We start from the raw sequence: 12,799 nt of genomic DNA, 5'->3' as shown, positions 1-12,799 counted from the left end.
TACGATCTACCCGGGACCATGTTTCATACATTTTCATACTAGATCCATAAGACAATCATCATTGTAGCACAACCTGCATCATCAATCACTGAAACACCCAATTCTGAATCACTGTAACCCTGTCAACAATCATCAGACAATCATAGCAACAACCAGATCCAGCTCCATATTCAAATATCATACTTCACATTGTATACGCTACTTGGATGACCCCAACCTGCGTGTATACGCTCTTTTACCAAAACCAACTTGCGTACAGATCTATAAATTCAACCTTAAAACTCTGCAGCTATATCAGACATCAAAGCATACCCAGATCATAATAATAAACATGCGTCAGTAGATCTAGTCTATCCAGAGTCAAACCATATGAAGATAATCATTCCAAGCCTTGAGATCTCGTTCCATCATTCATCATCCTCCACATGGGTGAAACCTTGGTTCAGATCACCAACCCATAACTAGCACTTGGATCACACACTTTCTCAGATCTTCATCACTCACACTTGCTCACACTTCATCTCTTTGGCCTAGTGATCTTTTCCTTATATAGCCTTAGGTCTTGCTCAATGCCAAGAGCCAAAACCATAGTAACACAATACCATCAACTTCAATACTAGGGATCGACACGCCCGTCGAGACACAATGGTCCGAAACCATAGGCACAACTTCCAAGGACTAACCGCCATGGACCAAAGGTACGTTTCCACATACACGCGCTTTTGCTGAAGCCAACCTGCGTGTACACGCTGTTTCGCCTTGCTGAACCTGCGTATATCTCTTTCTTGTCCTGCTGTACTGAGATTTGTCCACTAGATAAGTTGTCATCACCTGTACCAGTCTCTGAGCACCTGTACCAACCTCTGAGTGAGTTGCCATCAAGGACAACACTTGAATCATAATGCCAACAGTATTTTCATTTCTATCATCCAAGAATTGTTCATTCATGTAATGTAAAGGAGGTTTCCCCCTCGAAGAGGTTGAATTGTAAGGCGTTGATCTATCTTTTCTATCTTTTCTTGAGCTGGTTCCATAACATTTGGTATCAGAGCTTTGGATTCTAGGGTTTCGCTGCTCCAAACAGGTCATCGTGGAATTTTCGCTATAACTTTTTTCTGTGACGTTTCAGAAGTCGCAAAAAAAAACCCATTTGAGAAGAAATCGCGTTGAACCTTGGGTCCAAATTTCAGAGCTTTTCGCGTGATATTGCGGAGATATGATCTGAGGAAGTTGGTCTTTTTGCAGACTCCTGAATTACATTCAAAACAGGTGACCTGGGGAAAATCACCATAACTTTCTCTTTGGGGATCGGATTGAAATTTCATAAGAAGGTACAAAAATAGGATGAACTGTAGTTGTTTGTATATCTTTTTCAGATCCAAAAGTCAAAACAGGGACACGTGGCACTTCATACAACTTTGCTCTTCTAGAAAGGTCTATAATCAGGTCATCTTGGGAGATTGTGCATAACTCTTTCTTAGAGAATCCAATTTGGATCAGACTGGTGGAAATGGAAAGAGGACACAGAGGGCTACTATAGGTCGCAATTTTAGAACTTAAATATCTGAAAGTACAGAGTTATAGTCGTTTCAAGGTCGAGCTCCTAAAATCAAGAAAAAGCAAGATGAGGAAGTTTGATGGCAAGGATCCGGTAAATTGGATACTTCAGATGGAGCAATATTTTGATCTACATAGTGTACAACTGTTACAAAAGGTATGTATTGCATCTTCATACTTAGAACCAGATCAATTTTTATTGTACAGAGGGCTTTGTTCTCGTAAACAACTTGTTACGTGGTCAATTTTCACGGAGGAAATGATAGCACATTATGAGGATACAAAGAGCAACACCTTCTTAGGAGCAACAACACAACAATTGGAAAGAGTAAAAGGGATTTGTGACATAGTGGAAAGAAAAATTATGGAAACGAGGAAGCGTACCCCTCGCAACTATAAAGATGGAAGTGTTGTTTCTCCTAGCCTTCCACAACCTACAAGGGTTACACCACAACAATTGGAAGAAAAAAGAGAAAAAGGGCTTTGTTACAATTGTGATAGCAAATGTACTAAAGGTCATAAGTGTGCTGAGAAGAAATTATTTTACATAGAATATGAAGAGGAGGAAGAAAAGGATCAAGAAACATCAAAAGAAGAAGATATACGCCAGGACCCCACCCCAGGGAAAGAAGAAATGAATCAAACCATATCTTGTAAAGCATTGGCAAGAATTACCACTCCTCAAACTCTCAAGATAGAAGGACATATCAAGAAGAAAAATGTGCAAGAAGTGAAAGATCACATCGAGAAATAAGAAATGAATCCAACCATATCTTGTAATTCATTGTTCGAAATTACCACTCCTCAAACTATCAAGATAGAAGGACATATGTTATGGAACCAGCTCAAGAAAAGATAGAAAAGATAGATCAACGCCTTAGAATTCAGCTTCTTGGAGGGGGCAACCTCCTTTACATTACATGAATGAACAATTCTTAGATGATACAAATGAAAAGACCTCATTTCTATATATAGGAGTCTAAGGGGTCAACATAATCAGAGCCGATATAACAATAATAATGTAAGGGCACAATAATAACAATAGTGGGCTTCTATGGGGCACAATAGTAACAATATGGGCACTACATGGGTACAACAATATAATAAGTGGGTTATACTAATAACAATAAGGGGTTACACTAGTAGTATAGGGGCCTAACATGCCCCTCTCCTTCAAAAAACGTTGTCCTCAACGCTTGAGTAGTTCTTGATGCTTCTGTATAAAATTCTTGTCCTCCCATGTGGAATCTTCAATGGGTAAGTTCTTCCACTTGATGAGATACTCTGAAATTGATCGATTTCGTAGCTTTCGGGTTCTTGTTTCTGTGATTGCTCCAGGTTCCAATATGATTTTTCCTTCCTCTTCAATTTCTGGCAATATTGTTTGAATTGGGATCTTTTGAAACTTTTGAATAAGTGGCCATACTTCTTTGTCCTTCTTCCATTCATCCCTTGCTTCATTTATCCAATCTGGTTGGGTAATATAAATAGCACAAAACAATGCTTCCACATCCTCATCCTTGAAGAGTCTTCCCATTCGGTAAGGTCGCCATTTTTTAAGTGCATGTAGTATTTCCAACATTTCCTTCTCATAAATAGCTTGCTTGAGATGTAGCAGTAAAAATACCCAATCACCTACATCAAAACATTTTTCACTACAATGTTTATCTACCTGTTGTTTCATTTGATTTTGCACCGAAGTGGCGTTATCCTTTAAAAGTTGGAGAACTTGTTGTTGATGCTCGATGTGATCTTTCACTGCTTGAACCTTTTTCTTCTTGATATGTCCTTCTATCTCTAGAGTTTGAGGAGTGGTAATTTCTTCCAACCCTTTACAAGATATGGTTGGATTCATTTCTTGATGCTCGATGTGATCTTTCACTTCTTGAACATTTTTCTTCTTGATATGTTGTTAGGCCCCTATACTACTAGTGTAACCCCTTATTGTTATTAGTATAACCCACTTATTATATTGTTGTACCCATGTAGTGCCCATATTGTCACTATTGTGCCCCATAGAAGCCCTCTGTGTCCTCTTTCCAATGCCACCAGTCTAATCCAAATTGGATTCTCTAAGGAAGAGTTATGCACAATCTCCCAAGATGACCTAATTATAGACCTTTCCAGAAGAGCGAACTTGTATGAAGTGCCACGTGTCACTGTTTCAACCTTTGGACCTGAACAATTCATACAAGAAACTACAGTCCGTCCTCTTTCTGTACCTTCTTACGAAATTTCAATTTGATCCCCAGAGAGAAAGTTATGATGATTTCCCCAGGTCACCTGTTTTGAATGTAATTCAGGAGTCTGCAAAAAGACCAACTTCCTCAGATCATATCTCCGCAAATATCACGAAAAAAGCTCTGAAATTTGGACCCAAGGTTCAGCGTGATTTCTTCTCAAATGGGTTTTTTTTGCGACTTTTGAAACGTCACAAAAAAAAAGTTATAGCAAAAATGCCACGATGACCTATTTGGAGCACAATCATCCAAGAATTGTTCATTTATATAATGTAAAGGAGGTTCCCCCTCAAAGAGGCTGAATTCTAAGGCGTTGATCTATCTTTTCTATCTTTTCTTGAGCTGGTTTCATAACATTTGGTATCATAGCTTTGGATTCTAGGGTTCCGCTGCTCCAAACATGTCATCGTAGAATTTTCGCTATAATTTTTTTTCTGCGACATTTTAGAAGCTAAAAAAAAAACCCATTTGAGAAGAAATCGCGTTGAATCTTGGGTCCGAATTTCAGAGCTTTTTGCGCTATATTGGAGATATGATCTGAGGAAGTTCGTCTTTTCGCAAACTCCTAAATTACATTCCAAATAGGTGACCTGGGGAAAATCGTCATAACTTTCTCTCTAAGCATCGGATTGAAATTTCGTAAGAAGGTACAGAAAAAGGACGGACTTTAGTTTCTTGTATATATTTTTCAGTGCCAAAATTCGAAACCGTGACACGTGGCACTTCATACAAGTTCGCTCTTCTGGAAAGGTCTATAATCAGGTCATCATGGGAGATTGTGCATAACTCTTTCTTGGAGAATCCAATTTGGATCATACTGGTGGCATTGGAAAGAGGACACAGAGGGATACTACAGGTCACAATTTCAGAATTTAAATATCCGAAAGTACAGAGTTACAGTCGTTTCAAGATTGAGCTCCCAAAATCAAGAAAAAGCAAGATGAGGAAGTTCGATGGCCAGGATCCGGTAAATTGGATACTTCAGATGGAGCAATATTTTGATCTACATGGTGTACCATTGTTACAAAAGGTATGTATTGCATCTTCCTATTTAGAACCGGATCAATTTTTATGGTATGACGGGCTTTGTTCTCGTAAACAACTTGTTACGTGGTCAATTTTCACGGACGAAATGATAGCACATTATGAGGATACAAAGAGAAACACCTTCTTTAGAGCAACACCACAACAATTAGAAAGAGTAAAAGGGCTTTGTGACATAGTGGAAATCAAAATTATGGAAACTAGGAAGCATAACCCTCACAACTATAAAGATGGAAGTGTTGTTTCTCCTAGCCTTCCACAACCTACAAGGGTTACACCACAACAATGGAAGAAAAAATAGAAAAAGGGCTTTGTTACAATTGTGATAGCAAATGCACTAAAGGTCATAAGTGTGCTGAGAAGAAATTATTTTACATAGAATATGAAGAGGAGGAAGAAAAGGATCAAGAAACATCAAAAGAAGAAGATATACGCCAAGACCCCACCCTAGAGAAAGAAGAAATGAATCAGACCATAGCTTGTAAAGCATTGGCAAGAATTACCATTCCTCAAACTCTCAAGATAGAAGGACATATCAAGAAGAAAAAGGTGCAAGAAGTGAAAGATCACATCGAGAAAGAAGAAATGAATCCAACCATATCTTGTAATTCATTGGTCGGAATTACCACTCCTCAAACTATCAAGATAGAAGGACATATCAAGAAGAAAAATGTTCAAGAAGTGAAAGATCACATTGAACATCAAGAAATGAATGCGACCATATCTTGTAAAGGATTGGAAGAAATTACCACTCCTCAAACTCTAAAGATAGAAGGACATATCAAGAAGAAAAATGTTCAAGAAGTGAAAGATCACATTGAGCATCAAGAAATGAATCCAACCATATCTTGTAAAGGATTGGAAGAAATTACCACTCCTCAAACTCTAGAGATAGAAGGACATATCAAGAAGAAAAAGGTTCAAGCAGAGAAAGATCACATCGAGCATCAACAAAAAGTTCTCCAACTTTTAAAGGATAATGCCACTTTGGTGCAAAATCAAACGAAACAACAGGTAGATCAACATTGTAGTGAAAAATGTTTTGATGTAGGTGATTGGGTATTTTTACTGCTACATCTCAAGCAAGCTATTTATGAGAAGGAAATTTTGGCAATACTACATGCACTTAAAAAATGGCTACCTTATCGAATGGGAAGACTCTTCAAGGATGAGGATGTGGAAGCATTGTTTTGTGCTATTTCCATTATCCAACCAGATTGGATAAACGAAACAAGGGATGAATGGAAGAAGGACGAAGAAGTGTGGCCACTCATTCAAAAGTTGCAGAAGATCCCAATTCAAACAATATTGCCAGAACCTGAAGAGGAAGGAAAAATCATATTAGAACCTGGAGCAGTCACAGAAACAAGAACCCGACAGCTACGAAATTGATCAATTTCAAAGTATCTCATCAAGTGGAAGAACTTACCCGCTGAAGATTCCACATGGGAGGACAAGAATTTTATACATAAGCATCAAGAACTACTCAAGCGTTGAGGAAAATGCTTTTTTAAGGAGAGGGGAATGTTAGGCCCCTATACTACTAGTGTAACCCCTTATTGTTATTAGTACAACCCACTTATTATATTGATGTACCCATGTAGTGCCCATGTTGTTACTATTGTGCCACATAGAAGCCCACTATTGTTATTATTGTGCCCTTACATTATTATTGTTATGTCGACTCTGATTATGTTATGACCCCTTAGACTCCTATATATAGAAAGGAGGTCTTTTCATTTGTATCATCCAAGAATTGTTCATTTATGTAATGTAAAGGAGGTTTCCCTCTCAAAGAGGCTGAATTATAAGGCGTTGATCTATCTTTTCTATCTTTTCTTGAGCTGGTTTCATAACATTTGGTATAAAAGCTTTGGATTCTAGGGTTTGGCTACTCCAAACAGGTCTTCATGGAATTTTCACGATAACTTTTTTCTGTGACATTTCATAAGATAAAGAAAAACCATTTGATACGAAATCATTTTGAACCTCAGGTCCAAATTTCAGATCTTCTCTCACTATATTTTCAGATATATGATCTGAGAAAGTTACGGTGTTTTGCAAGCTCCAAAATTCAATCTCAAACCGGTCATCATTGAATTTTCTCTATAATTTGTTTTCTACAAAGGTTTAGACTCCGAAATTAAAACCCATTTGATCAGAAATCATGGAGAAGATCAGGACCACATTTGAGATCTTGTTTCACTATATTTTCGGAGATACAGTCCAAGATGTTTAGGGTTTCTAAAGGCTCCCGAATTACATTCCAAACAGGTGAGCTGGGGAAACTCCTCATAAATTTCTCTTTGAGCATTAGATTGAAATTTCATAAGTTACAGAAAGAGGATAGAGTGTAGTGTTCTGTTTATCTTTTTCAGATTGGAGGGTCAAAATAGTGACATGTGGCACGTCATACAAGTTAGCTCTACTGAAAAATTATATAATCAGGTCATCGTGGGACGTTGGTCATAACCCTTTCTTGGAGAACCCAATTTTGATAAGACTGGTGGCATTGGAAAGAGGACTCGAAGGGTTACTGCAAGAATAAATGTCAGACCTTGGAGATCAAAAATTATAGAGATACAACAGATTCAATATCGAGCTCCTACAAAGTGAAAAAAGGCGCGTAGTTTTTTAAAATTTTTGCATAAGTTTTCTTTGAAAAATTAGTTTGAATGAATTCAAAGGGCATAGTGAAGCATTATTATCATTAATTGATGCCCAAAAGAAAGAAAATGGAAATATCTAGTAAGCAACCAGAAAGTTCTAGCATGACTCATGAATAAGAGGAAGAAATGCAACCTGATAGATCAAAATGACGAGACCACGTGCGACAAAATTCACTCGCACAAAAAGTAATAGAAGCTAAGATGGATGGTTTAAAGAAAGGAGTAGAAGCTAAGATGAATGATGTGGAAGCTAAGATGGATGGCATGGAAGCCGATATGGATGATTTAAAGAAAGGCGTGGAAGCTAAGATGGAAGAAGTGAAGACAAATTTTACAAAGTTTCTATAAGAAATGCTTACTAATGGCGAAAGCATTGTAAAGGAAACCCATGATGAGAAAAAAATAAATGTTAATCATGATTTCGTAGACTCTAATGTTGGATCGAAGACCCACTATGTTTTGAAGATCGATATGAGGAAGTTTTATGACAAGGATCCCGTAACATGGTGAGTACAGTTGGAGCAATGTTTCGATCTCCATAATGTGAAAAACACACAAAAGGTATGCATTGCAACTTTATATTTGGAACCAGATCAATTTTTATGGTATTGATGGCTTTGATCTCGTAAACAAATTGTCAATTTGGCTATTTTTATGGATGAAATGGTAGCACATTATGAGGATACAAAAAGAAAGACTTTTTTAGCCAATTGATAAATCTCAAACAAAAGGGTTCAATGATGGAGCACATTGAGGACTTCCAAAAATTGAATATAAGGGTAAAATATATTTAGGAGGAGCATAGGATTGATGTATTCATAGTGACTTTAAAGGATAACATCCAACATGAGGTTCACCTTTGGGAACTTGATTCATTGAAGAAGGAATTCAGGTTGGCAAGAAAAATGGAAAGAAAAAAGATGGCAACAACGAAGCCTACCACTCACAATCATATAGATGGAAGTGTTATTGTCCCTAGCCATCCAGAACCTACAAGGTTGACAACACAACAATTAGAGAAAAAAGAGCCAAAGGACTTTGTTACAGTTGTGATAGCAAATACTCCAAAGGTCATAAGTGTGCTGATAAGAAATTATTTTATATATATTGTGAAGAGGAGGAAGAAAAGGAATACGAAATGTCAAAAGAAGATATACACCAGGAATAAACCCTAAAGAATGAAGAAATGAATCTAACCATATCTTGTAATGCACTGGCTGGAATTACCACTCCTTAAACTATCAAGATAAAAGGGCATACCAAGAAGAAAAAGGTAATAGTGTTGATTGATTCAAGCAGTACCCATAATTTTATTCGTTGTAAAATAGCCAAGGAATTGAATTGCTTCCTATATCTAGCACCAGAGTGTAAAGTGATGGTTGAAAGTGGAGGAACCATAAATTTCTCATGGAAGTGCCATAATATCAATCTATCCATGGGAGAATATGTATTAAATAACATAATGCTTTCCATTCCAATGGGTGGTGTTGATGTTGTACTAGGAGTCTAATGGCTACAACCCTTGGGTACAATAGATTTTAATTTTCAAGAAATTTTCTTGAAATTTTCTTCAGAAGGAAACGAAGTTGAATTAAGGGGTATCACAGGGAAACCGGGAAAGATAATAAGCTCTAACGAAATGAAAAAGCTTCTAAAGAAAGAACGATGAGGCATAATTGTACAATTATGTTCAATAGAGGTTCCCACATCGAAATCATCTATTTCTCTAGATCTCCGAAAAGTCTTGGATAATCATTCCAAGGTATTTGAGACTCCCAAAGGCCTCCCACCTATTCGTGATCATGATCATGCTATTCATTTGATTTCGGGAAGTGTTCCTCCAAACATCAGGCCTTACAGATATCTTTATGCCCAAAAGAGTGAAATTGAACGTATGCTTGCAGAAATGCTAGAGGCTAGTATAACTCAACCTAATCAAAGTTCTTTCTCTCCTCCAGTAGTATTGGTTCATAGGAAGGATGGATCATGGCACATGTGTCTAGATTATAGCGAGCTCAACAAGCTCACTATTAAAGATAAATTTCCCATTCTTGTCATTGATGACTTATTTGATGAATTGGATGGATCAATTTACTTCACCAAGTTGGATCTCCATTTAGGATATCATCAAATCAGAATGAAGACTAAAGAAATTCTGAAAACAACATTTAGAACTCATGAGGGTCACTATGAATTTTGGGTCATGCCTTTTGGCCTTACCAATGCTCCTTCTACATTTCAAGGTTTGATGAATTCCATTTTCAAACCCTTCTTTAGAAAATTTGTGTTAGTATTTTTTGATGATATACTAATCTACAACAAGTCTTGGAAGGATCATGTTCAACATGTTGACACAGTGCTCAAACTATTGGAGGAGAAACAATTATATGCAAAAATCTCCAAATGTTTCTATGGAGTACAAGAGGTGGAATATCTAGGTCGTATTGTATCTCATGAAGGTGTTAAGGTAGACCCTAGAAAAATTAAAACCATTAAGGAATGGAAAATCCCCACATCCATAAAGCATGTGCGAGGATTTCTCAGGTTGACAGGGTAATATTGCATGTTTTCTAAGAGTTATGGGAGAATAGCAACACCTATAACAACATTATTAAAGAAATATGCATGTTCATGGACTCCAGAAGCAACGAAAGCCTGTGAAAATCTTAAAGAGGCAATGTTCCAAGCATTGGTATTAGCTACACCGGACTTCAAAAAAACCTTTATTGTGGAATGTGATGCCTCAGGTAATGGAATTGTTACTATTTTAATGCAAGAAGAAAGAACCATTGCTTCATCCAATCAAAGGAAAGTATTTACGTAAAGCTATTTATGAGAAGGAAATTTTGGCAATACTACATGAACTTAAGAAATGACAACCCTACCTAATGGGAAGACACTTCAAGGTAAAAACATATCATGACAGTCTTAAATACTTGTTAGAAAAAATATTATCTTCAGAAGAGCAACAAAACGGGTCACAAAGATGTTGGATTATGACTTTGAAATCCTCTACAAAAAATGGACGCAAAATGTTGTGGCATATGCACTCTAAAGCAAGGATGAGGACGTGGAAACATTTCTTTGCGCCATTTCTATTATCCAACCAGATTGGATAAATGAAGCAAGGGATAAATGGAAGAATAACGAAGAAGTGTGGGAACTCATTCAAAATTTATAAGAAGATCCCAGTACACCTGATACATTTAGCTGGAAAAATTATTCGCTATGGTACAAAGATTAGTTATACCTATATAAGAATTCCCAACTCAAACAAAAGATTCTTAGGGAATTGCAAAACTCTCAGGAGGGCACTCAGGATTTCTAAAAATTTACCACAGGGTTAAGAAGGAATTTTTTTGGGATAGCCTTAAATCAGATATTCAAAAGTTTGTGGTAGAGTGTTTGGTTTTCCAACAAAATAAAGTTGAAACAAGTAAGACCCTAGGTCTAATACAATATTTATCCATTCGAAGCCAATGTTGGGAGGAGGTTTCAATGGATTTTATCATAGGTTTAACCAAGTCCAAAGGAAAGAGTGTTGTCATGGTGGTAACTGATAGACTTACCAAGTATGCACATTTTTGTCCATTATCGCATCCATTTAAAGTGAGTACAGTTTCTACTGCATTTATGGAAACAATTCAAAAGCTACATGGAAACCCAAAGATTATTGTAAGAGACATAGCTCCCATTTTCACTAGAAAATTTTGGACAGAATTATTTTCTTTTCTTGGTACTCAGTTAGCTCATAGCTCATCTTATCATCCTCAATCAGATGGGCAAACTAAGATAGTGAAAAAATGTTTCGAAAGATATATTCGTTGCTTTGTATCTGATAAACAAACACAATGGGTCAAATGGTTGCCTCTGGCTGAATGGTGGTATAACACTTCCTTTCATACTACAAAAAAAATGACCTCATTTATGGCACTCTATTGATATCATCCACCATCCATCACATCATATTTAAGAGAAAATTCCAAGGTTTAAGCAGTGGAATATCACATCGAGCATCAACAACAAGTTCTACAACTCTTAAATGATAACCTCACCTTGGTGTAGAACATAATGAAACAACAGGCATATCAACATCACAACGAAAGAAGTTTTGATGTAGGTGATCGGGTATTCCTATGGCTACAACCATATAAACAAATGTCCCTCAAGCAAGCTAAGAAGGATAATAAATTATCACCAAAGTATTATGGTTCGTACAAGGTGTTGCAAAAGATATGTATTATGGCATACACATTGGAGCTTCCTACAGCTTCCCGAGTTCACCCAGTTTTCCATTTTTCATGCTTAGAGAAAGTTATAGGTGACAAGCTCCCAGTTCAAAAAAATGTTGCCAGAACTTGATGAGGAAGGAAAAATCATATTGGAACCTGAAGTAGTCAAAGAAACAAGAACTTGACAGCTACGAAATCGATCAATTTCAGAGTATCTCATCAAGTGGAAGAACTTATGCACTAAAGATTCCACATGGGAGGATGATAATTTTATACAAAAGCATCCATAACTACTCAAGAATTGAGGACAACACTTTTTTGAAGGATAGGAGCATGTTAGGTCCCTATAATACTAGTGATTCCCCCATTACTATTGTCATTGTATCCCTTATTGTTATTGTTGTGCCCCTATTGTCGCCATATTGTTATTATTGTGCCCCATAGAAGCCCACTATTGTTACTTGTGTGCCCTTATATTATTATTGTTAGGTCAGCATTGGTTATATTATGACCCCTTAGACTCCTATATATAGAAAGGAGGTTTTGTCATTTGTAACATCCAAGAATTATTCATTTGTGTAATGTAAAGGATGTTGCCCCCTCGAAGAGGCTGATTTCTAAGTCGTTGATATATATTTTCTATCTTTTTGTGAGTTGGTTTTATAACAAAGGTTGTGGGAGCATTAGTTAGCCTGAAGGGCAACACAACAAATTTGTAATTCCCATAGCAAGTTCTAAAGGTTTTTTTTTCTATATCTTCTTCCTTTATTCTAATTTGATGGTAACCTGAACGAAGGTTGATCTTTGAGAACACAGTTTCTCCCTTCACTTGATCAAACAAATCATCTATTCAAGGTAAAGGGTACTTATTTTTGATAGTCATTTTATTTAACTAACGATAATCCATACACATGTACAATGTCCCATCCTTGTTCTTAACAAAAAGCTCCAGAGCTCCCCAAGGGGATACACTTGGGCGAATATATTTTTTATCAAGCAAATCTTGTAGCTGCATCTTTAATTCTAGTAACTCTGGTATGATCATTCGATAGGGGGC

This window comes from Pinus tabuliformis, chromosome 7 (genome assembly GCF_031772625.1).
Source record: "Pinus tabuliformis cultivar Carrire ecotype Pingquan chromosome 7, CPIR1, whole genome shotgun sequence".
Classification (NCBI taxonomy): Eukaryota; Viridiplantae; Streptophyta; class Pinopsida; order Pinales; family Pinaceae; genus Pinus; species Pinus tabuliformis.
The sequence above is the reverse complement of the archived record's forward strand: the minus strand, read 5'-3'. Positions refer to the sequence as shown.